This window comes from Tyto alba, unplaced genomic scaffold, assembly GCF_018691265.1.
Source record: "Tyto alba isolate M040663 unplaced genomic scaffold, T.alba_DEE_v4.0 Super-Scaffold_12, whole genome shotgun sequence".
NCBI lineage: Eukaryota > Metazoa > Chordata > Aves > Strigiformes > Tytonidae > Tyto > Tyto alba.
Window position 1 is genome coordinate 2,712,221 of NW_024881274.1, and position 25,563 is coordinate 2,737,783.

At 41.7% G+C, this 25,563-nt stretch overlaps 1 protein-coding gene across 2 annotated transcripts in view; it reads right to left on the minus strand.

Moving 5' to 3' along the window:
- The window catches only part of ASIC2 (acid sensing ion channel subunit 2), a 507,564-nt gene that overhangs the window by 333,023 nt on the left and 148,978 nt on the right, over nt 1-25,563 (minus strand). The gene's annotated exons all lie outside the window — the stretch shown is intronic.

Sequence of the window (25,563 nt, forward strand, 5' to 3'; positions counted from 1 at the left end):
TTTTTACCCCTGTCAGCACCATAAAAGCAACACAGCTCTGGAGCCACAGTACCCTCTGCCTCGGGCACCCTCAGCACAAATGTGTCAGCAAGTTTCTAATCTTGGAGCATTTATTGCTAGAGATGGGGCAGGAGAAGCAGCACAACTTGATTCATTAGCTAATGTTTGTTCAGCGCTCTGAAGGCTCCGGAGTGCTGTATAAGGACTAAGAGTTACTATTATTATTTTTCTGATCTCAGGATGAGTTTTCCTTGCTGGTGGTTAGAAATATTTTGCCATGTAAATTGAGCTGATCTGACTGGGAATAGCAGAGATGCTCAGAGGAGGGACATGCTGGCAACCACCGTCTGACGTGCTTACACTCCCAGGACTGCAGGCAGTTACAAAGCCAGCCTGTAAGCCGCTCCTCCCTCCCCAGACGGGTGCTAAGCCAGGGACCCCTTTCCTCTCTGCACCTTTCCCCACCATGATGGAGGCTAAATCTAGGTGCCAACTCCTTAAACAAATGCCGGGAGCAGAACCACGTGTCGAAGCACTCTCAAGGGACAAGGAGGTGTAGTCACAGCTTTGCCTCCCCAAGCTGTCAGTCACTGTGATAGGCGGTGGCTGAACCGACATGTTGTTGCTTCTCATCTTTTGTATCACAAAGCCCAGTACAGAAAAAATTGCAGAGGTCCTTCCCAGAGGACAGATCGCTGCGCAGATCCGTCCTGCTGATAGCAATATGCCAATGTGACAGTGACAGCACAGCTCGAGATGTGACCCGGTGGAAATGACACCCCAGTGAGTAGGCGCTGATCCCAGTGCTCCGGCAGCGTGGCATCGACATGAGCTGCTGGGCTGAGTGAGGTCTCCCAGGACAACTGCAGCAACCTACCAAGGAGGTGAAGAACAGGGTAGAGGGGAGAAAAGGATCTTTGCCACACACACAACTCCCCCGCATCGGCCCTGAAGGCTCACAACTCATTTGTCCAAATGATTAAACGGAATTAAAAACCCCAGTGGCATGATCACAATTTAACCAGCTGGGACTCGGACAGGCCCGTGTGCTGCTCTGACTCCCCGGGGCAATCCTGGGCACAGTGTCACCGTCTCACTTCTGTCTCCTCCAGCCAACAGCCTGGCTCAGCGGCAGGTCCGCACACCCCTGATGCTCCGGGCTTGGGCTTCCTTTAGGTTTCCTTTTCTTTTCATCACACAAAGCGCGCTTCTGAGGCCCACAACGGGACTGTGAATCTCACATGCGACCGCCAGCTTTAACTAGAGATAGTTTTTCCTAGCATTCTTGATGCTCCGGTCTGATGAATTATGATTCAGTGCTTGAATTTATATGAAATTAAAATGAGGAGAGCCAAACACGCTTCTGTGCTAAAACGCTTTAGGTTAATTTGATCAGACTTTGGGGTATAGAGTCCCAATAGACCGGCACAGATTGACTGGAGCTCATTTATATTCCTGTACTTCAGATGGAAATGAATGGAAAACACTAGTTAGGTCCAGTCAGAAGTGCTTTTGAGATCTCTTTGCTGGAGCCAACAAAATGATAATATTTGAAATAGTTCCCATATCTCCATAATAGCCTGCTGAGCCCTTGATTGACTATAGCAGGACTCTGGGCTGCTGACAACAGGTTGGTTATAATGCTTGCTGCGCTGGTCTAGAAAGTTGTTTATACAAAGATGGGAGGTTGCAGTCCTCACATAGCTGTTATTCATTTACTTTCACCTGTCACAAACTGTTTTTTGGCAGCTAAAGCTGAAAAAGCTTTTATAAATCTTGGCAGGAATTTTTCATTGTTGGGGAAGATACCATGAATCTTCTCTGGCTTTATTGTGCTCCATAGGGTCAACCAATAGGCAGAGTTTGTTCATTTTTTAATAGCTGCTTTTCTTTCTGTTTTATTCTGTCAGTGACAAGCCTGTTCTGAATGACCCTCAATCTCTTCTTAAAATCATTTTTTTCTAAAAGGACCTGGCTTTAACACCTAGCATTTGTATTACTGTTTTGCTTTAGTGGTTAATTCCCAAGTGATGTTTTCTAGGGAGACGTCAACAGCCTCTAAAAAGCACCCCACAAATGAGAAAGCATTTGTTCCTTTGCAGGAAGGATATGGCTGGAAAGGAGTCGCCCTGGCATTGCACATGATTACATCCTCGCTTGCATGTGCATTCTGCTGTTTTGAAGGTTTTCAAGATCCAGCTGGAGCCAGCCCTAAGCAACCTGGTCTGAATTCAATGCTGCGCCTGCTTTGGGCAGGAGGATGGACTAGATGACTCCCTACGGTCCCTGCCACCTTTCCTTCCCACTTGTGCCACTCCACAGATTTCACAGTCCCAGGAGATGCCAATAAGCCAGTGCTGAGTTTTCATCTGGATTTGCTTTCCAATGATTTAGGGAGAGGTACTCTGTCAAACTTTGCAGTAGCCTTTAATGCTCCTCACATCTGAGACATAGTTTGTCAGTTTGACAGGGAGCATCTGAGCTGGCTGTCTTTGGGAGGGTTGAAGTTTTAGTTCCATAAATAATCTTTTTCTTTGCCTCCTGACTCTAGCAGTCCATTAGCACAATGAAGCCAATCTCTGTGCAGAGATGTAACTTGCTCATCCTGCTTACTGTGAGTCAGTGGTGGCACTGGTCATTATTCTCATAGAAAATAATAAAGAAAAGAATAAAAAATAGCATAAGATATTTTGCCTTGAGTTGCCAAGAAAAGTAGCTGGGAGTTTTCTTGGCAGAATTTCCAGTGTTAAAAGACTTATGTGAAATGTTTGGTTTTCAGGAGTTCAAGTTTTCAATAGGAAAAAAAAAAAAGATTTTTTGTGGAAAGCAGCCACTTTTTCTCATAGGCATCTGCTCAGCCACAAATCCAGCATACTGTCAAAAAGCCATTTCAGTGAAGTAGTTTCAACTAGTCCTTCTTACTCACCCATTCCAGTAATTGATTGCACACCTCTGCAAAGCAGCTTCTTTTCTTACTCTACAAGCATTTATATTTCTGCTGTCAGTGCCCACAACTCAGACACTATTTACATTTCTCTCCAGATCACTGTTCTGTTTCCTGAGTCTCTTTTTGCCTGCCTTTCCTGTCTGATGCAGATCATCTATCATTTTTTATGTTCTCAGGTTTGGGGCTGTTTATTTCTCTGCTCTTTGCAACAGCATCTACTAACGGCATGGATCAAGATCCACCTTTCAGTCAGTACCACTGATGTTCACCTAACACTGATGATTTTTGAGGGAGTTTGGATCTCACTGTCACCACAATGTTTAGGGTCCACAGTCCCCAGAGAGTACCTTCTCTGGCTGGAGACGGGACATACATTCACTGATGGACTTCAGTGCCCAAACAGCCACCTCTCTGTGATGCCCGAACTATTGCATCTCTAACAAGTTAGTCTCAGTGATAAGCCTGCATACAGCCTAGCTACATACGGGTCTGGGATTTCCTGCTTGTTTGATGAGATGTAGCAAACATTGAGTTTCCATGTGTTATGTTTCTTTTTTTTTCTTTTTTTTCTTTTTTATTTTTTTTCTTGAAGCTTCTGAGATTTTACAGAGTACTTTATTCTCCTTCTCATGACACGTTCAGGGCATTTTCCAACTTTGCTGTCCATAATCTGGCCGTATCTTTCAATTTATTCTGGTACTTGTATCCTGCCATATCTGTTACATCTTCACTTGCTCTCTGCAAGTAACAAGTGGTGAGACCACTCTCACCCCATACAGCACTCTTTAGTGAAAGAAACTGAAGCCCTCCCATTACAGTGTAAGTTTTTAGTGTCACAAGAGTCCTCCTACAATCTCATCCCTCCTTCATATATAAGAAAAAATCCCTTTCTAATGGGTCCAACTGCAAGTACATTAAGAATCAGTCAATCTGTCCATCCACCATCAGTATACTCTGATGCGGACACAGTTCAATCAGGATTTTCTGTATGATATTATATTCTCTACTGATATTATAACAGACAGGATTTAAAATGGCTCAACAATATTGCACAACGGTCAGCACTGCTCAGATCCAGCAGAGCTGAGAAACAGGGAAGAAATAGCCCAGAACACACCTATGTGCATAATGACTATACTGTGAAAATCAGCTCTGCTTGAAGAAACAAGGACTCATTTTTCCCCAAAATGGACTTCAGTGTTCCAAAATTTTCACTCTGTAACTTAGCAACATTTTTCCTCAGACAAGGAGCTGCTCTCAAATATATTCTGAAATGCGAAAGTCCTTGAATTTTTACTAGTTTTATGTTTCCTTGCATACAGAAATGCACGGCAGACAGACAGATGCATCACTGCTATAGACGATTATGGCTTCTTCCTCCAAGATTCAAGAGAGGCCAATTACTTCCAAGCCATTTTGCCTTTTCCTATCTGCCACTGTTGCTTAATCAATGGTCTGTGTTTAATGAGGCAGAAAAACAGCAGAGAGAATAGCAAAGGCTTCATTCAATAGAGGAATATTTCGCATTTAACAGTGTCTCAGAGGGAAGAAGATGAATTTGCGCTGGAGCTGGGACTGTGAAAGTCCAGACTGTACAGCACCCAAGGTGGATCCAGGCTCTGTCTGATAAATGTAAGCCAGGACTCCATGTTAGTCTAAAAGGACTCCAACTCTAAATGGGGAAAAATTATAGGAAATAAAAAAAAAAAAAAAAAAAAAAAAAACAAACCAAACAAAAAAAGTCACTCTTCACTTTTCACAAAGCATTGTCATCACAGGGCAGCATGAACATCATGACTGTAGAAAAATTCTCAGTTTCAGCCCACAGACGTGATTCCTAGCTTCCCCCTCACTCATTATCTCCCTGGAAGTTGTGTCTTTTTTTATGAAGCTGCTTCTCCGTGTTCTAGCCCACACATAGCTCTTTCTCCGTCAATGAGAGGTGCCAGGGCAGTGGTGGCAGGTTTGGGGCTTGGGCATCGGGTGCTGCTGGTGAGCACAGCTCCGAGTGGACTGCAGCATGTACAGGGATTTACACAGCAAGGAAAAGGTCACAATAGAGAACGTGAAAAGGGAAGGAAACACCTGAGATTTTAAAATTCTTGTAGCATAACAAAGATTAAGGTACTAGAAAAGCCTGCTGAAGGTTCTAGAAAAGCCTGGAAAATCCCTTTGCACAGCAAGGGGCAGGCACAGCACCCAACCATCCTATCTCCTCTCCTTCCTAGGAAGGGGCTCAGGATCCCTCCCACTGCTTTCTTCCATCAACTTCCATCAAGTAATGCAGGATTCCTCTTTGCTGGAATTTGAGGAAAAATTTTTAGAGGTAACAGGAGAGAAGCAGCCATAACTTCCCAGCTCTCCAAAGCTCCCATAGCTGAATTTCAACTTGACAGGAATGCCGGGGGCCTTGAGCTGATTCTGTTGGGAAGTTCCCACTGATCTCTGCCTTCCCAAATCCCAGCACATCAGTGTTGCTGAGAATCCCAAGAACAACATGATGTCTAGACCAGTGGAAAAGTGCTGTGTTCTGATTAACTTATATATAAATAAAATAAAATAAATTGTAAGAATTGTGATATCTGGGCTAGTCCTGGGTCCAGCTGGCAACTCACAGGCTGTAGAGTTTAGCAGCTGCAATTGCTTCCAGTAAATATGCAGGGATAGCGATCAGCTGGTATTTAATTAAACCACAATTACTGTCTCATTAGCTCTAAACAGAATTCTTATTATGGATCCTTTTTTTTGATCGCTGGCACATACTTTCCCAGGAGGGTTTGTTTTATTTTGGATGGGATGGAAGGGGGGGATAGATGAATCGGAGGTTGTGCTGATGGCAATGACAAGATGCCAGGACCGCATCAAAGTTTGCAGCATCAATAAGAGAGGTATTTTGAATACTTTCACAGATCATGTTTTGTATGCAAACAGTAGAAACATCTAAAGTACGTGTAGAGTCACCAGCCTTTTGTTTCTTGAGCAGGTGGGGGGTGGGGGAAAGGTGTTTCTGTTGGGTTTTTTATTACTGCTGTTGTCATGTGGTTGTTCTAAATACTCCATCCCTAGAAAGGCAAAGACAAGGGGATTTGTATTAAACCAAGTACACAGATAAGGTTGTTTCTCTTCCACACAAGATACGTAATTGGTGTCAGTCAACTGATAATTCTTCAGCCACTAGTTTTTCTTTTGTTTTTTCTTTAAAGCTCTATCATATAAAATACTTTGTGTTTGTAATTTACATTTTTTCCCTTTCTTTTTCCTCTACAGCAAAAATAGTACCAACAGCCTTCATAAATCATAAAAGAATGTAATAAAAAAATCTAACATCTACCTATGGAAATGAAAGGGAAAAAAAAAAAAAACAAAACCAAACACGACACCCCGAACCAGCAAAAAAAAAAATCCAAACAAACAAAAAAATAAGTCAAAAAAAGAGGAAGGGTCAATTCACTTATAAAAGTGTTTGGCTAGCTGATAATTCTCAGTACAAAACTAGAGAAAGCCCAGGAGCCTACTGACTGCTGACAGGAAAGAGCCACAGGTAAATTCTACCACTAATTGGGGTGGATTTATGTCAGCAGGCAAGAAAAGGAAATCATTGTAAAGAAGTGAGCATAAGAGTTGTTAAAATACTGTGTTCCTGGATGTTACTTTCCACATCTCAGAAAAACATCCTCTATTTTGGGCTCAGTGAGTATCTTTCACCATTAAGAGAAAAAGAAATTAAAAGACTCAGGTTCATCGAAATATAGAACAAGGTAACTTGTGAGCTCCTAAAATTCCTGCAGGATGGGAAAGCTATTTTCTTCTGTTACAGGGCCAAGGGCCACTGGTGTGTGACTGTAGCAAGACTGAGTATTTTGAAACAGCACAGGCATCTCGAGAACTTAGAACTGAATTGTGCTGTCATGGCTACCACTAGTTTTGGAAAGCCTGGATGCACTTGAGACCACTCCACCTATAAATTACATACGTGTCTATCCTGTGAGGTACCTGGTCCCTTCTACAGCAGACTGCAAGCCAACTTGCCAACTCTCTGGCTCCCTCTCCAAGACAGATAGGAAACACATGCCTATGTAGGCAGAAACACCATTACATGTACTCTGATATTCTGGCCATATTTAAGGTTTCCCTATGGATTCTTTATTTTGCTCACTGAAACCTGCTCCAAAGATATTTCTGAAGTTCAACAGCCTGAGTGTTTGGCAAGTTTGGTCTCAACACTTGTATCTAAAATATAGCTTAGATTTAGTCAAACGTTGTCCCTGACTTACAGTTAAGCACTTCTAATTGCCAATCTTATACTAAAACTGGTATGCTTCTGGGAAAAGTTGATTTTTTGACAACTCAAGATTTCACTGATAAGTCCTAAACCTCTCTGGAGGTGGGACCTGGACAAAATCCCCCCTATTGAGAATCACAGTTTGTGTTTTTCTTAATACCCTGGCTCCTAGAGATACGAAATTAAATGAAGTCTTCTGCATTTCACTTTAAAAGCTTAATTTTTATACCTAAATGATTTTGAAAGAAATGCAATCCTTAACCAAATAGAAAGATAGATTCCAACAGTTTATCTTTTAAAATATTTCTTGATTGGTCAGTCCATGTCATGAATGGTAGGGGAACATAGACTCATGCTTTCTGAGTGAGTGCGTCTGGCAAATCTCAAACGACATAAGAAGACACCATTCCCAAGACAATGCCAAAACTGCAACTTGTTATTTCAGAAGCTGTTCTATAAAGAACAAAGGCCCTAGTTCAGCGCATTACAGATGGTTGTGTCTGTCTTTAAAGATATGTGTAGTAAATCCCCTTGAAATCACTGGAACTACTCATATGCTAAAAATCAGGCACATGCTTAGGTGTCTTGCTGAGCTGATGCCTAAGGATCGTGATAAGCTTAATAAGCATTCATCCTAAACACTGTGAAAATATAAGCTGTGAAATTCTCATCAAAAATAAGAGGCCTCGAGACATCCAGAGATGAATCATGAAAAACAAATTGGCAAGCCTCTTATTAAAGCAAGAGAAAACACAACATCATGCAATCTGAGCAATAAAGAATCTCCAGCTCCACATTGGCTGGAATAATCAAATCAAAGCAACAGAAAGGAAATAACGGCAGACAATCAAAACCAAAGGAGCGCAGCACCTAATGACTCCTGCTTGGAATAGTGTGCATCTGTTTTAGAAACAAATTCTTCCCCAACTCATCAGAAAAACTAAAAACTGCTCAGTGTAATCCATGAATGGCAATATCTGAAGGAGCTGTACATCCTGAAACCATGCTGGGCTCACTGGTGGCCCTCCCGAGCAGAGAGCAGCACATCAGCTACTCTTTGCAGCAGCAAATCCCTAGACTTTGATCCAGAATATGCACAAGAAAGAGGGTTGCATTTCTTTGAATTAGCCAAAGCATGCAGAATTTCCATGAGCAAAATCAATTATCCATGGGTTTCTAGGTTGTGTTCCTAGGCTGGAGTGTTGCTTGGGAGAGGTTGCATATTTCTGATGGAATCAAAATAATTTGAATTATACCAAAGAAATTTGTCACATTTCCCATTATGGAATTTACTGAGTAGTTCTAAGTAAGAAAATACAGTTTTTCTTAGAAAAGGGTCTGTCTGCATGAAAACTCCATACCGCATGAAAACTGCATACTCCAGATTTACCTGAAATGGGAGAGGTGGAGATTAAGAGTTAAACTCCAACATGAAACCAAAAAAAAAAAAAAAAAAAAAAATCACAGCTCTGGAGAAGTGGTTGGTAATGCAGTGGTGGAGGATTAAAAGGTAAGAGAGCCTTGGCTAAGAAGGGTACATTGCAGCAGGCTTACTGAATGACAAGTGTACTTCATGAAAGGGAATCTATCAGCTTAGCACTTCTTTTCAAGATCATGCAGTGAGGTTCAGTAGCTCCTATAATACAATTACTCTCTCCAAAAGACCAATTCAGAAAGCAATTACACCCCATTAGCAATGTATTTCCAAAGGCCTCAGCTCACCCAAGAGTCAGTCACACAGCTTGACTAAGCTACTGTTCTGTGCCGCTTATACCTGTTGTTCCTGAGTCAGGAAAGATACTACTAGGAGCTCAGCTCTGATGATTTTACACAGAGAGTTTCAGGCAACTAGAAAATGCAATAAAAATCAAGAGGGACTAGGCTGAACAGGGAAACCCCAGCAGTTTAAATATATCACTTAAAGACCTTTGCAAGGCCATTTTTAAGGTTTGCCTACACCAGAGGCAAAATAAAGGGAAGGAGAGGATTTTTAGTTTTTAGCTCTAACTTTCCTCACAGATGAGCTCTGCTCCTTCTCCACACTAGTTATGTTTATTAAGCAACACTTTTAAATGGAATTAAAACTTTTAAAAAGACATTTGAAATATGGGAGTTCACACATGGCAGGTCCAAAATAGCCAACCAAGAATTGGCTTTACCTGTAGACAAGCCCTTGGCAGCTGAAAGCATGAGTACAGTTAGCTAACCACAGATTAGCTTCCACCCAGATGCCTTGGCTAGTGCTGGCAACGAAGGCACAGCAGCATGGTTTTCATCATGGATTGCAGCATTTTCATCAGAAATACAGAGGATCCTGGGGCAAGCTTATGCTCTCCACACCTAAGGCTACGTGTGCCGCTTCACGCTGTGCCTGCCCACCTCAGCCCGCAAAGGCAGCGAGTCTCTGTCCCTCTGTAAAACAGTCGCTTCTCCTGTGGCCACTTAGCTCTACTCGCAGAAGCAGCTCACACCTCCAACGCAGGTTCACCAGCAAATTTAACTGGGAGAGTGGAACCCTGTACTGGCTCCAGCAACGTCTGCCAACCCACATACAAGAGACTTCTGTCCCAAAGAGAAGTCAAGGCTCAGTCAGATTATCCGCTGCAGAGCTCCACAATTCATAACTCGGGGCATTCATGTAAATTCCCACTGATTCCTATGAAAGGTTTGTTAAACTTAATTTAAGATAAAAAGTACCTTTCATCTCTTCTACCCTTTACCACACATAATCATATAGACTGAATAACAATACATACATTTATATTCAGTTCAATTTTTCCTGATTGCTTTCAGACCTCTGAACTGTAAGAAAATGATAAGACAGTTAAACACCTGCTCTTTATTAGATTCATCCTTCATCTGAGTTATATGAAGATTATGAAAGTTACTGTAAGAAATATTAGACACTTCTGTGGTTCAAAACATCAAAATACATAGTTTATATCCCTCAGTAATGTTCACAATAGAAGTTTCTCAACCAAGCCATGCATTTAGCAGTTTCTGTATTCACTAGTTTTCTCTCTGACTTGACAGAAACAGTTTAAGGGACGTGTCAAACATCTCATCTTAGCAGAATGGTTTTCCTGTCTCTAACTATGCTTCTGGCATCCCCAGACCAATGGAATTTATATATGCAGCAGTAAACTCTATCTGCTGCTTAGGTACTTTCTCATTTATCTTCCTCTATTGGTTACAGTTACACTTGCATTATAATATCACTAGAAGAACTCACTGTGAAGATTAACTTAGCAAACATTCAGAAAACACAGCCTGGCTTCATTAACGTCTTACAAGGACACTCACTAGACAGAAAACTGTCTCCATCTCCTACATTACAAACTAATCAGCTGCATGCAGAAATGCCTTACAAAGTCAAGTGCTTTATTAGCAAGAACCACCTGACCTCTGTTACAGCAAACTTTTCCAGGTTTACTGTACTTATTTATCCAAATGTCCAAATTCTCGTTTCCTTTGCAGAGTTTATACAAGCCGCAACAAAGGGATCTCAGCAGGCTTACAGTTTTTCTCTTTCTAGGCCTATTACAGCAAAGCATAAGATATCTTGCTGTCTTTGGCAAAGCACTGCCAAATGGTAGCATAATGAGGATATTTATCCTTCAGTGTAACTGTAGTTATGCGTGGCTTCTTAGCAAACTGCCTGAGAAAACTTTTTCTCAGAGAATGTCAAATAAAATCCAGCAGACCGTCAGGACAAAAGGTTTCTAGAGGAGCTCTCTGTGGCTCAGCTAGTGACAACCCAGTGCCAATCCAGCAAATGCTGAAGAGCAGTAAAAACACCACCTCCTTTAATAAACTCACCTAATAAGAAGTGAAAGAACAGCACTTGCCCAGAGCCTACAGACCTTTCTCCTATTTTTAGTGCTTTATTCTGCCTGGTTCAGAGGTACGTGCCTTTAAAAGCATTTGGGAGCCAAGTTATTGACTCCTAGGAGGTGGTAGATTCACCTGGGATGCCAACATTGTCCAACTGTTGTCTTCTCACAGAAGACTTGCTGCTCCTCCTCACAATGATAACTGAAATAACCTAACAGCAGGGAGGTGATAGGAAACCTGCCTTCCAGAGCTTCCTGCCTACCAGCCTAGATGGGATATACCCCTAAAACTGCTTTCCAGATTATCCTCCTCCACATCCTGCTTTCTGCTGAACTCTGCCATTTGTTTTAACCTCTTCCTCCTAGCCAAAATTAGCATTTCCTGGTGGGGAAAAAGAAAAAAAAAGGGGGGGGGGAAAAAAAGTTTACTCCTTCCTGTGTCTTCCCAGCCTTCACTTTCTCACAAGTTTTCTCAGGTTCCCCTGAACCCAGTGGCAAGGTGATGTCCCATCTTGATATTCCCTCTAATTTTGACAAGTTTTATTAAAGAATAATTAAGGAAACCTTTTGCTGCCATGAAGGTGAGACTCTTAAAGGCCTCAAATTCCCTGTCTGTCATGACATCCATAAAGAAATAAAAAGGCCAAATGGCAAAGCATTAAGGATTTGACTCTTTGAACCTTAGCAAGGTGCTCCCTGGTTTATGAACCCACCCACCCACACTCCTATGTGTCAGAGAAATACTGAAATGCTTTGCTGATACATTGGCAGAACTAAAACAAATCTGGTTTTGGTACAAAAATAAACACAATGGCGCAACCTTCTAAATAATTTGTGGTTCCCAGGTGAGTTTTCTGCACCAAGAAGGCAGGAGATCATTCGAGGAGAAACGAAATTATAACCCCAATCTCCTTCCGTTGAAGAGAGCCTGATACTTCAATTATTTATGTGGGCTTTAAATATTTAGCTTGGCACTTACTCCCTTAAGGAAACTATAGTTACCACTTCATCATTACAAGGAGCCCATCACTTATTCATGGAATCAATAGGAACACAAAGCAGCAATAGTGCTGCGTTCCTATGTGTGCACCACAGGGGTCAGGGCATACAGAGTTTCTGTCCTTCTGGAGGGAGCAACCTGATTTCTGTGGTCAGCACAGTTACCCATCTAACACATACGTTGTCTTGAAGCTGTCCAGTACTGAGAAAGCTAAGTCCAAGAAAGAGGCAGTGATCCAAACAGGAGGCCGAGCACCACACACCCGCAGTGTGCTCACGTGCGTGTGTGACCACATAATGGAGAAAAAAGCCATGTACCTGCACTGAGTGTAATAACTGAAGTCACTGAAAATTTTTGGTAGACTACTGTGCTTTTACTGAGAGGTGATGGTAGAGATGCTGACTGTGACCAGATTTCTAGCAGCTGGAACTGAACCTGAGGCCTTGTAACCCGAAATCAGAAATATTTATGGCTTCCCTAAGAATTTTTTTTTTTTTAGCAAAGCCTAAAGCAGGCCTATAGAGAAGTGTATAAAAATGATTTTGCTTTGCCCTGGGTAACCTCATTTCACGGTAGAGTAGGAAAGTCTAGTTTCCATTAGTATCCTTGGCACATTAACTCATTTTCAACAACCAGAGTGGAAAGGATCCTTCCAAAGCACGGTAGTACAATACAATGTTAACCTATGTTTATTATCCTTAAAGCTCTTTACATCTTTTAAATTTTCTTTATAAACAATGGATAAGGTTGGCATGGATTGCATTCAATGCAATCTAGAATGAATTCAAAGCAATCAACCTTGTTTCAGGTTTAACTGAATGGAGAACAGCCAAGCAGAGGTGTAGACTCAGCTTTTTATACTGCTCATAACTGTGACTCAGGAGCCTTACATGTCCCCTTTCTCTTAAGAAACCTATAGCACCACCCTGTTAGCCTATAGACACACCTACAAAAGAGCTTATACTGGCAACATTTGTAGAATGAGCCAGTCTATTGATTATCCCTTCCCTGACACACAGATGGTTTTATCCCCACTCCTGAGCTGCATCGACTGAAACCTCTCTCACTCCTCGCCTCCCCCAGCTCTGCCACCAGCACCTGCAGCTCCTTGGTTCCTGGTCTTTTTGCCTGGAAGATCACTGACAATACCCCTGTTGCAAATGTCTGGGCACCTTTACTTTCTACCATCATTTATCACGGCTGCTTCTTCTGGCAGCCGTATACATATAATTTGACATGCTGTAACATCTGCACTGAATTTGTATTATTTTATTTTGAAACATTACCTGCTGCAGGACTCCAGTTGTTCTAGGCCCATTATAAACTAGACAAAGATATAATGAAAATAAATCATACTTAGGGTGGGTCTCAGAAGATGCTAGGACATGATCAAAGGAGCTCTTATGGGGAAATAATGTTGTTATGACAAAAAAGGGCAGCTGGATTCATAACTTGACAAATAATTGCATTAATACTCAGCATTAAGAAATCCCTTGTTTCTGTAGTGTGAGTAGAGACAATGATTTTTGTAAGCCCACTACTTGTCAGCCACCTAAAGAACTGCTGACTGATATCCTGCATCTTCATAAAAAAACAAAACAAAAAAATCCACAAAAAACAAAACCACAGACATTTCCTATTCAATACAGCTGTGAAATATATGTATTTTTACATATGTCTGGCACCTAGGTACCCAGAAAGTCCTCTATTGGATTTACTTTTAATGTCCCCTTTGAAAAGTAATGGATTGTAATAGATTTATTTCTTTTTAGGTGTCATGTTAACAAATCTCTCTCACTGTAGCTGCACTCTCAATCCTGAAATCACCAAAGAAATCCGTGATGGAAGAATCACAGTCCCAGAGACACGGCCAAGGGACAGGAGAGCCTGCTGGAGCCGGGCTTCCCTCGCCCCCGCCCTTCCCTTGCTTACATTCTGGAGCTGGGCAGAAAGCTGGGAAGAAAGGTCATCTATCAAAGAATAAAGGCAGAAAAATATACCTAATGCTTGCTGATGTGATCAGAAACTGTTGCTATTGAATTGGAATCTACAATCTGAGACTGAATCCTCAAGAAAAGAAAAAGCAATTAGGGTGAGAAAGCATTTAAGCTTTAGTTCTCTGTGCAAATTCTGGATATACCAGCCGGACAGTTAATGGCATAGGGAATGATTCCCACCTTTTCTTCTTTGCTTGTTACTGTATTCCATGTATAGCAGAAAACATAAGAAAAGTTGATGTTCAGACGTCCCAGTGTAAATGGGGAAAAACAAACACTTTCCATGAACATTTTCAAACAGTCAAGGAAGTCCTCATTTAACTTTCTATCAAACAAGTTCTTAGTGAAGAATTGTGCCTACACCACCTCTTACTTATTCTCACATTTATAAAGAAATAAACTTGTCTGTAAAGAGGATCCAGAAAATTAAGTATTAGTGACCAGAGCCTACTGATTAAAGATAGAATTTATCTTGGTCCAGTCGCCCTTTGCAGTAGTAACTCCTTGTCTCACTTCCCTCCCCCTGAAGCTCTCAGTAAAATCCCACTTGCTTTCTGTGACTGCAGTGCCATCTTTGCATTGGTGTGTTTATTCGACCAGGAAGTAGAAAAGATTGAACAAACCAACATGAAAGCAGCTTTAAACTGAGAAGCAAAATCTCCTTCCTCTGAAAAGAACAGTAGTATTTTAACATTTTAAACTGCAAAAATTCCTGGTGTGATGAGAAGCTCGAAATGAGAATTTCTGTTCAGGGATGCTGGTGGATATTGGCTTTGATGTCTCTTCCTCTTCCCTTGCAAAACACAGCAGCAGAACCACTTAGAGTTTGTATTATTTGTCATGATGCTTTCTGGTGGCTAAATTGCATCATGGTCATCTCACGACCACAGTGGAGGGCAGAAGATTGCTTATGGCAGAGGAGTTTGACCCAAAACATAGGTTTAAAAAAAAAAAAAAAAAAAAAAAATTAAGAGGAGGCACATGATCAAAAACCCTACAGCTCCCATGTGCTACTGAGACAATTCAAGACCAGACTGATGCCTAAATCAACACAATACAATTTGCTGGATTGTTTCCTGGCAGGAAAAGCAAATCTTGTGTAGTTTGTCAGCTTTGGCTGTACTGATATTTTCCCACATCAGAATTTCATTTTGCCAGAACCAACTCTCCTGCACAGAAACTCTGAAGGAGCAGAGGAGCTACTGTCAGCCCCACTGCTCGGCTGAAGCTGTGCCCCTGCGTACCGGACTCCAGTAACCCTCTTTGCCAAAAAGGTTGGAGCATGAACTGACAGAGAAGATGGAGGGGGAAACAGGCACTTCTAGTGATTTCCAGTTCAGCTTCTTCCTTTTGCTCAGAAATGATCTTGGAATTAATTTCCTCAAATCCTAGTTCTTAAAATATACCCCTAAAAGTTTGGTTCATTCCTCCCAATTTCATTCTCAAATCTGAGCTGAGAGGCCAGTGAAAGGAAAACCAAGGGGACATGACTGCCAGCAGGCAGCAGGTTTAAAAAAAAATCTATAAAAATAGATGTGGCTATAGAGCTGGTTACAGCCTTCCTCTCTTCTAAAGGAAATGTCTGATTGTTCCATTACAGTACTGTATTCTTACAAGGGGATAATTACATCAATATGACTTGGTAAGACAAGCCTGCTGTCACTGTAAATCTGATACAGATTAATATTAAACTGGATTTAAGATGTTGTTTTTACACGATGGGTTTGTAATTACCTGGCTAATAGCGATGACTGTGATAGAGCTGCGTTGTTGGTTACTCAAGGAAAATTAAAATCAAACCTCAATTCCACACTCACTGAGAGCTTGTCTAGGAAACGCATCTGGGTTCACATGCAGGATTTGCTTTCTGTTGCCGCTGAAAGCACAAATGGGTCTTGTCTTCAGCTACTGATCTGCAACACCAGCACAGACAAGCCCAAGGACCACCCACATAACCTTTTAGTGCTGTGGAGCAGTGGACTGCTGACCCCAGGGCCAGACAGGGCCTTCTCCACAGCAGGTGCATCGCCAGGAACAACCACCCTCGCGAGCAGAAAGGGACAGAAGTATCTATGGGAGAACTGTCTCTGTGAAGCTCTGTACCTTGTCCAAATGGGAAACCGAGGCAGTATCAGAAACAAGAGCAGTGTTTGGAGAGAGTCTACATCCCACTTGTAAACCACCTATAACAATTATGTTATTCCTGACTACAGGCAGAAATAAGAAATTGGGCTTAGATTGCTTCTCAGGTTTTCAGAAGTCACTGGTAGCTTTTAATACTTATAGTTTGTCTTAAAAAAACAAAAAACAAAAAAACAAGAAAAAAAATCATACAAACACATACACAAAACAAACTTTCTCTGTATTGAAGCACAGTACCATCAACTCGTGCAAAATTAGCTTGCAACATCACCACCTTTATTTACTTCTTTAACATGTCACTCCTAACTTTCTACACTCAAGCATCAAATTATCCCTTCACATAAAGAGAAGAGAATTACAGTCATCAGCAGAGAACACAAATAGAAAGGAAGGTTGTAATTCAGATAAAGCTTCCAAAACTTGAAAGTCATTAGCATTCCTTTCTAGAAAAGTCCAAGAGAAGTTCACCACCCTCTTGTTGGGGTGACAGCAAGGCCAGCTGGGGTGGCAGCTCAGCCACCGATTTCCTGGTGGGTCCTGCCTTGGCCCGACTGCTTGACTCGCACTCACTGGCTGGCGAGTGAATCCCCTCAGGGCCTTCCCTCTCAACCTCCAGCGACACAACCCGGAGCCCAGGGCGGGTAATCTGCCTCGTCCACCCAGCACGTGCGTCCAGCGGTGGGACTGGAATCCTTCCCCAAAACCTCAGCAAACCCTGAATCCCAGATCCTTCAGCTTTTCAGCTTAGTAACAGTGGGCTTCTGGAAGTGGGCACATCCCTCGCCTTCCCACCCCATCTGCTCAGCAATGCTAAGTAGCTAGAGAAAGACTATTAGAAAGCCTAGGTGACAACTAATTGGTTTTAGAGCAAAAGAAAGCACACAGAGTATTTGGTCCATCCTATATTCCTACTTGATTTAGGATTTGACTTCTAGTTAGGAAAGAGTATTTCTTTCTTAATTAAACAAATATCGCCCAGCTTGGTAGATTACATCTCAAACCTTAAATGTTAAAAACCAATTTATTTTATTTTTTTGTTGCATTGTAGACATTCTTGCTTCAGTTGAACCTTTGAAGTTAGATGCCCAGTATTTAACTTCTTTACTGCAATACCTATTATTGATATTACAGAGGGATCACAAAAACAAAACTCAAGAGCTGAGTACTAGACCCCAGGCTGAGCCATCACATTAACAATTCAATGGAACTGCAGCAGTTTAGATCAGTAGAGAATTGATTCCATAGCAGACATGAGAGTGTAATCTAAAACTCAGTCCAACTGTATTCTTGAGCTTCCTTCAGTGAATGAAGAGTGTGAGGATATTTAATATGACACAACAGTAATATTCCACAGCAAAAGCCAACAGTGATCTACACACACGCCACATGCACCCAAATCTCTGCTGCTTCACAGAAATTTCTAGACCTGATTATGCCCCAGTAATCACATAACTCGGGATTGCTGCTCAATGCACTGGTTCTGCCTTACCTCTGTGCTTCTATCACATCCATAAAGATTTTATTTGCTTCTTGTTTCACTTTAGGCTACAGAAACTCTTGGATTTTCACTTGTACATACCAGATTTAGCAGGTATGTCAAACATGGAGTTGGAAGACCGATTTAGGAACCAGAACTTTCTCTGTCCAGTAACCACTAGTATCCTGTTACTGACTGTATCAGCAGTCATTGGCTTATGCAGATAATATGTACACTGTGATAAGAGAGAAATTTTTATAAAATATAGATGCGCCAAAGGGCCAAATTCACCTTTTTCAGTGCATTTGTACGTCAGGCTGCTGTTTAACTGCGAAATACAGGATCATCAAGCTGCAGTGTCATGAGGTCAAGGACAGAATTTCCTCTCCAATGTCCAATCATACAAATAAAGATTCAAGGCCAGTAGCCTTGTGTAGTATCAGAATACTCTATAGTAGCAGAAACGGTTTCCTTAAAGCATTATACTTTCAAGAATCAGCTGGTTCGAGCAGTTGAAAGAATCTATGGATTTCCATTAGTGCATTTACAACCATGGTATTTAGAAAGGCGCCATCGTGGTTTAACCCCAGGCAGCAATCAAGCACCACGCAACCACTCACTCACTCCTTCCCCCCCACTCCCCGGTGGGATGGCGAGGAGAATCGAAAAAAAAAAAGTAAAACTTGTGGGTTGAGATAAGAACAGCTTAATAACTGAAATTAAATGAAATATAATAATAGTAATAATAATTGTCATGAAAAGGAAGATAAGAAAAAAAGAGATAAATAAAACCCCAGAAAAGACAAGTGATGCACAACGCAACTGCTCACCACCTGATGCTCAAGCAGCAATCACACACACCCCACCCCACCGCAGTTTCTATACTGGGCATGACACCCTGTGCTATGGAACAGCCCTTTGGCTAGTTGGGGTCAGCTCTCCTGGCCATGCTCCCGCCCCAACTTCTTGTGCACCCCCTCGCTGGCAGAGCACGGGAAACTGAAAAATCCTTGACTTAGGCTGAGCACTGCTTAGCAACAGCTAAACCATCGCTGTGCTACCAACATTATTCTCAAATTAAATCACTAGTAGAACTGTATCGGCTACTAGAAAGAAAGTTAACTGTGTCCCAGCTGAACCCAGGACGGGTCTAGAGTCTTCAAGAGAATGAACTGACTTTCTCAGAAGCATCAGGTATCAGTCACAGCTGGTGGTAGATATTAGACTTGCTAATCCAGGTCAGTGGTTGAGAAAAGTGATCAGATTCTGCATTCTTGCAGAAAATTGAGATGTAAGGACCTCACTGGGGCGAGCCATAAGTACAGCATTTCCTTTTTCCAGAAATTATATTCATAATGGTTTGGATATTCAGACAAATCCTAATTGTGATTTTAATGGTTTGCACTGTAATTAGCCTCCAGGGAAACGTATTTTCAATTAACCAGTGTAAACATACCATCTAGTTACACCATTACATGTTCTGCTAAATTTCCTGAGCGAGAGCATGGGGCCAGAACTCTGGCAGAGAAGAAAAGCATGACTGTGACTTGGAATTATCCCTTTTCTCCTCTGCCTGAGTCAGCCTGGTAGCCACTCATGGCTCCTGCTACCATGGCTAGGAAGGAGGTGGCATGGTTCCCGAGTTTGTTGGTTGGCACCGAGCCACTGAGCTCCTGCCTACCAAGACACAGTTCTCTGATGGATAACCTCACTCTTACACCTAGACCCCAGCAAGCACAGAGCACAAAGTAGGTCTGCATAAGCTTACACACGGGGCACGTAAGAGCAGTGCTAGGGCCGTCAACACAGGAAGATTTCACTGCCTTATGTTCTTACTCTATTTGTCCTCATCAGCTGACAAAGCAAAATAAATAGTGTGGGTCCCTTTCCCCCAGTGCCAGGTGTTTGTAAATGGAGTAATTCTTCCTAGAAGCAATTAAAAAATAAATAAATAAAACAGAGTGAGCATATTGCAGGCATAAGCTCCTCCTGAAATTTAGCCAAAGGCCAACAGAAATTGAATCAGAGCTATTGACTCCAGCCCTCTGGGGTTGTGGAAGCAGGAGTCCCTGTGGTGTCCGAGAGCTGCTTTAAGACAGATCAGATTTCTGGCAAGGTGCATTTACTATTTTGCCCCTCACCTGAGTTGTGTCAGTTCAGCTCTTTTGTAAACTGCTTTTCCAGCACTTCACCCAGACAGTTCACAAGGGGAAAAAGGCTGTGGGGGGCTGGAAGAGGGACTGTCTGAGGACTGTGTTCCTGTGCTGGGCGGGTAGAGGGGGAGGTACGTACCCCCAGCGTGCCTGTAAATGCTCTTATCTGGGCGAGGGGAGGGAAGATTTACCCCTCAAGCAATGGGCAAGACTTATTGCAGATGTCACTTCATTCTGCCCTTGGTTTATTCCAATTCCTCTCTAATTCTAGACATAAGCTGTGAAGCCAGACGAGAGAGTTTCCTGGAGCTACAGGGAAGTGAAAGACATCCCACTTGGAATTCCAGTGTACCTTTCTCCAAGATACTCAGCAACAGGTACAATTTACACACACCAATAACAGTCCAAAGTCACTGAATAAATTGCTGATTTTGAAATAGTGAATGACATGTTAGCAACAATGCATACTGAACAATGTGCGGGAACAAAAGAATAGGTTTCATAGCTCTTTTCATCCTCTCATCATGTATATTTGTGAGGGAATTCTTGCTGCCAGAGAACTAGCATGTCTAAAAGCATCTTGAAGAGTCTTTGACAAGCAGTTCCAGTTTATAAATAGAAAGTTTTGATGGCTTTTTTTCCCTTTTACCATTTCCACAAAATATGGAGTTTACATTTTCTACATTTTTACACATTATTTTCTACACAGATTTGATTTCCTCCCTCTAGCAAAAGTAAGGGTCTAAAAGAGTGAAAAGTAGAAGACCAGGACTAAAACATAGCAACTGTTCAGGGTCCTATGCAGTAACAAATTTTTCAGGAACTGTTTTTACAGAAGGAACCTGAAATTGTCTAAAAACCAAAACCAAAACGATTGAAAAAAAAAAAAATCACACACAAAACAACAATAACAAAAACACCCACACACCTCACTGGGGAAAATCTGCATGCAGGAAGAGAGGGTTCATGTTCTGCACAGTGAACTTTCTGAAAATGATTGATTCCCTCTGGAAAGCCCTCACTTTTCATCAAAATATTTAAGTACTGCTTTAATGAAGCTTTTGTGGAAATCTGACTCGACTCTGTCCTGGTGGTTGCAACTGGAACTCCCCCCCAGTGACTCTTCACTCCCATCTCTCTCCCCAGCGCTGCCATCCCCACTCAGCTGCTCTTCTCCTTCTGGGGCACCAGCTGCCTGGAAGACCACGGTCCACGATGCACAACGCTGCCGTGTTGGTAACGGTTGCTCCCTGGCTGTTGTTTCAAGCAACAATTTTAAAGCGAAGAGATACAGTTGGCCAAGATCAACCTTCAGCGAAGCTTTCTTCCTAGACCTGAATGCCTCCAACTTCACTCTTCTGAGCATCAGCTACTCCGGTGCAAAATTTGATATTTTAAATTACTGGTGAAGCTATGTTGAAGGTGACATTCTGGACTATGCATTGAAGCTGTTGGGTGCAGGTGCATATTCCTTCCTGCCAACCCTAGCACAAGAGTGCTACATCAGCCAAGGGACGGGGCAGAGATCTAAAGGCAATGCCACCCCCAATGTGCTTCTCAAAGCCCAGACCTGGTTAGCAGGTTCAAAAGCATTTCGGTGTCAATGAGCCTCTGCTAAAAATGATTCAGGGCCTGTCTGTACCAGCAACAAAACAAGTGGCTTCTGGTTTTTGTTCACATTTCATGCCCCGTGTCTGATCACCATAATGGTTTTGAAGAGCCTTTGCCCTTCTCAAAGGAGGCTGACAAGCCCAGGGAAATTTCCAGCCTTTATGAGAAATTTCCAATATACTGTCAAGAGACTAAAATATAGATTTTTTTTTTTCTTTTTAAAAAAAAAAAAAAAAAGTAGTGCAATAATTGTTGTCCTAAAGAAAGGAATCCTACTGAAAATAGTAAGCTCATATAGATCCATTTGCAATGTAACTGCATCCCACTTCTGCAAGATTTAATTTCACCTTGAATACAGACTATTCAATGGACAAAATGTTAATGCTAGGTTTCCTTCCTAGAGACTCAAAGTAGTGCCTCTTTCAAGAGCGATTTCTTGTGCCGACTAGAAAGAAAAAAAAAAATAAAAAATAAAATGAGGGCCTGTAATAGATTTCTGCTTCAAGAGAAATGATATCAAAATTGAGGCCTTGGAAAACTTGTCAAAAGACAGTTCCCTCTACTGCCCTTGCATCCCCTGTCCTCACTTTTCACCTCCTCCCTCTGGTAGCCCGTACCCCAGGAATTAGGGAACACACAAGACATTCACTGACTGGGATTCAATTTCAGGGCCTTCTGCTGGACATTGTTGCCCGGCTAGATAATTGCATTTTGCAAGCTTCATACTCCAAACTAGGGGGAAAAAAAAAAAAAAACACAAACACACACATCTTACATCAAGGGACCTCCAAGCTCGTGTCTGCTATGATCAGACAGAGGGAGCTGGATCACAGCTTTGCACCTCCCGGCCCCCCAGGCGTGTCGGCTGCCCGCAGGGGTGTCTGTACCCCGCTGACCCCCGGCCCGGGGGTACACCAACACAAAGCCGAGCGCACGGGCAGATCACCGTTGGAAGTGACAATCTTGCACTTCATGACCTACTTATGGATTTCTTGGCTGTTCTTGGCTGACTTAAAAATAGAAATTTATCTCCATATTTTAGAAACAGCCTTGCAAAAAAACCCTAAAAAATTCCCAAAGCTAAACACAAACATTTTGTTTATTCCCCTCACCCTTTAATCTCCTCTTCTGTTGTTTTGTATTCAGTGAATTACAATTCTATAATTTAAAGATTTTTAACTAGAAGAAACTCTTTTCAACTCCAGTATTTACTAATCTTCTGACCTTCAGAATTCATTTTCAGTGATGGAAATCAGAATAAAAGATTTGTTTTTATCCATCTTGTTCCCTTGACACAAAGAAAACAACTGCAATCTCTGCCTTTATTTTCTTTTTTTTTTTTAACCCAAAAATGAAGATGACATTGTGTTCACAGTTCTGCCATCCCTCAGTACTGTCAATATACCAAAGCCAATTTAGGATGAGGCATAAACTACCAGTACCAGGAGTTAAAAGGATTTAATTTCTCAATCTCTATACAACAATGCAGGAGAGTATATTTACAATAAGAACTCAGTGTCTGACTTATACTTGAGCTGATATATTCAGTCCTACTTCTCATAGAAGCTTTGTAGCTTAAAATAGTCTGATCTACTGAGAGAACTATCCCCAAATAGTATATTCACTTCAAATATCAGATAACATAGACAAAAGTGTAGACAGTTAATGTGAAGATGATACTGTCAAAGGAACTGCTTGACATGGCAAAGATAAAGGGCAAGTAACAGAGACACCAGGTTAAAAGTTTAAAGATCAGAGCTGATTCTCATTTTCATTCAGAACTCAACCTCATCATATATGAAGTTTCTGAAGGCTTCAATGACCATTTCCTGCAAGTGTGACATTTGCTTCTGGAGCCCACGCTACAATACACACTCTATGCAAGGCAGCCCCTTACCAAAACTGCAGGGCCTTCTGCCATGCAGAAGCAGCCACAAAAGCCCAAATAAATCAATGCACATTTTCCAGCTGTGATTTAGATCCTTTTTTGTGTGACAGGGCTTCATTGCTTCAAGTCAGTCTCCTCTTGGCAGGTACTAGTCGGTCCTGTCTGACTGTTCATTCATCTCTGAATCTAAAGAATGTTCCCAAAAGCTTTCGTTTGCTGGGTACACTTTGCAAGCATCAACATTCAAAGCAGCAATCCTAATGTCTTCCTTTCAAAGGAAGCAAATGGCCCTGTTGGAGAAATCAGTCAATTCTAGTGAAGCATCCAACCACCTATTTTTCATTTCTTTGAAACATACTTACTTGACAGGTTGGTTTCAGGATCACTGCAGTTCCCCAGACCTATTTTATCCCAGCTAGAGACAAGAGAAAATGTTCTTTGTCTCTCCCATTCTTGCCTGCTCCTACTGACCTGCTCCTTGAATCTATCTCCTTACACAGAGGATGGGAAATTAATTCCCTAGATTTGCGATCTGTTTGAAGCGTGTGCAGTGGCAGATCTAGCTGTATCGCTAATGGGCCATCTGGTAAGTGGCGTTATCAAAGGAGCTGGTTTCCTAGTCGTGTTCTGCTCTTGCTCGAATACAGAGACAGGAACACAAAAGAGAGACCCTCTCCTGTCCTCTTCCAGCATAAATATGAACCTAAACAATTTGCATGAGGCATTACATCTCCTCCACTGAACTCCTTGTTTGAATTCCCAGAGTGTGATCTCTTCTCTTCCATTTATTACTTAGTAACCTATTCTGCTCAGGCACTGCCTTCATTTAATTTCTCCTAGAGCCAAGTAAATTTTTGGCACTTAAAACAACCATAAATATTTTCTGCTCATTTTGATGTTTTCATAGCACACGTCTGGCATCCACCAGTAGCAAAAACACCATGAGAAAACCAGAATTGACCTCAGCAGTGAACTTGCCACACCGAGAAGGGACAAATGGACACCAATTTGTTTCAATAGTTCGTAAAACATGGTTTAAGTTCCTGCCCATCAACAAGATAAAAATAGTCCTTCAGGAAGTAGAAGCTTCCTGAACAAGTCATCTGCTTTTGGTGAACATTTGTATTCAGAGTAACTCTAGCACCAGCTGAGCAGTTAGAAACCCAAGTAGTTCAGTGTAAAAATAATTTGTGAAGATGCATGGTAGGTGCTTCCTAGAATCTACACAGGTATAGCTTGTATGTAAGTTTCCAAGTGACAACGAATTTCATGACAACTTTTGGAATTAAGGGTAAGACATTTCACAAGTCTCAACATGAACTGTTTTTTTCTTTTTTGTTTTAGGCTTTTTGGGTTTTGTGTTTGGTTTGGGGATTTTTTTTTCCACTTGAGTAGAAGAGAAGCAACACATGACTTCAGCAACACAGTAAAGGATGTATGAATACAAAAAACTAAAAAAACCCCTAGATATATAGCTTGTATTTCCTTGTTAGGCAAAAGAAGATGTCAAATTAATAATACACATCATCCATACTGAGCTGCCGCAGCTATATCACACATCTTTCCATCGGGAATGGGAGAGACACTTTTCTGGGTGAGGCTTCCAGATGGTTTGCTTGCCTGCTGGATACAAATGAACCAGTTTATGAGCAACCCTTCTTTGAGCTTCATAGGATTGCTTATGCTTCACAACATATGGCCCTTGACTAACTTGCTTAAGTTTTAAGAGTCTTCAAATGAAGCTGGGTATTTTAAATTTACGACCAAGAATCATGATTTTCTTTCCCTTTTTTTGTTTACACACCATTCAGCACAAAGAGGAGTCTAGTCTCTACAGAAAGACTCTTGGGCATCACAGAGCAGGTAATGAGCTGTGTAGACCTGTGTCAGCAGATCCAGTACAGGTTCAATATCACAGTTTTAAATCTCATCTTTCAGCAGTTCCACACTCTCCACTGCTAACTCTGTCCTCACACACATTTCAAGACATCATTCTTAACTCTAAATCCCTGATGCCAAAGACAGCAGTTGGCGAAGACAGATGACAGACTAGAGCATGAGATAAAAACAAACTCTGCTGTCCAAGAATAAGAAAGAATTATGAAGCAAACTGTAAATTCCTTCATGATCAAAGGGTCCTTCGAGCCCATTTGCAAGACAGAATTAGCAGTACCCATAAATGCTTTGCATGCTGCCTCCCTTTGCACATTTCAAACACAACTTCTCCCTCCGT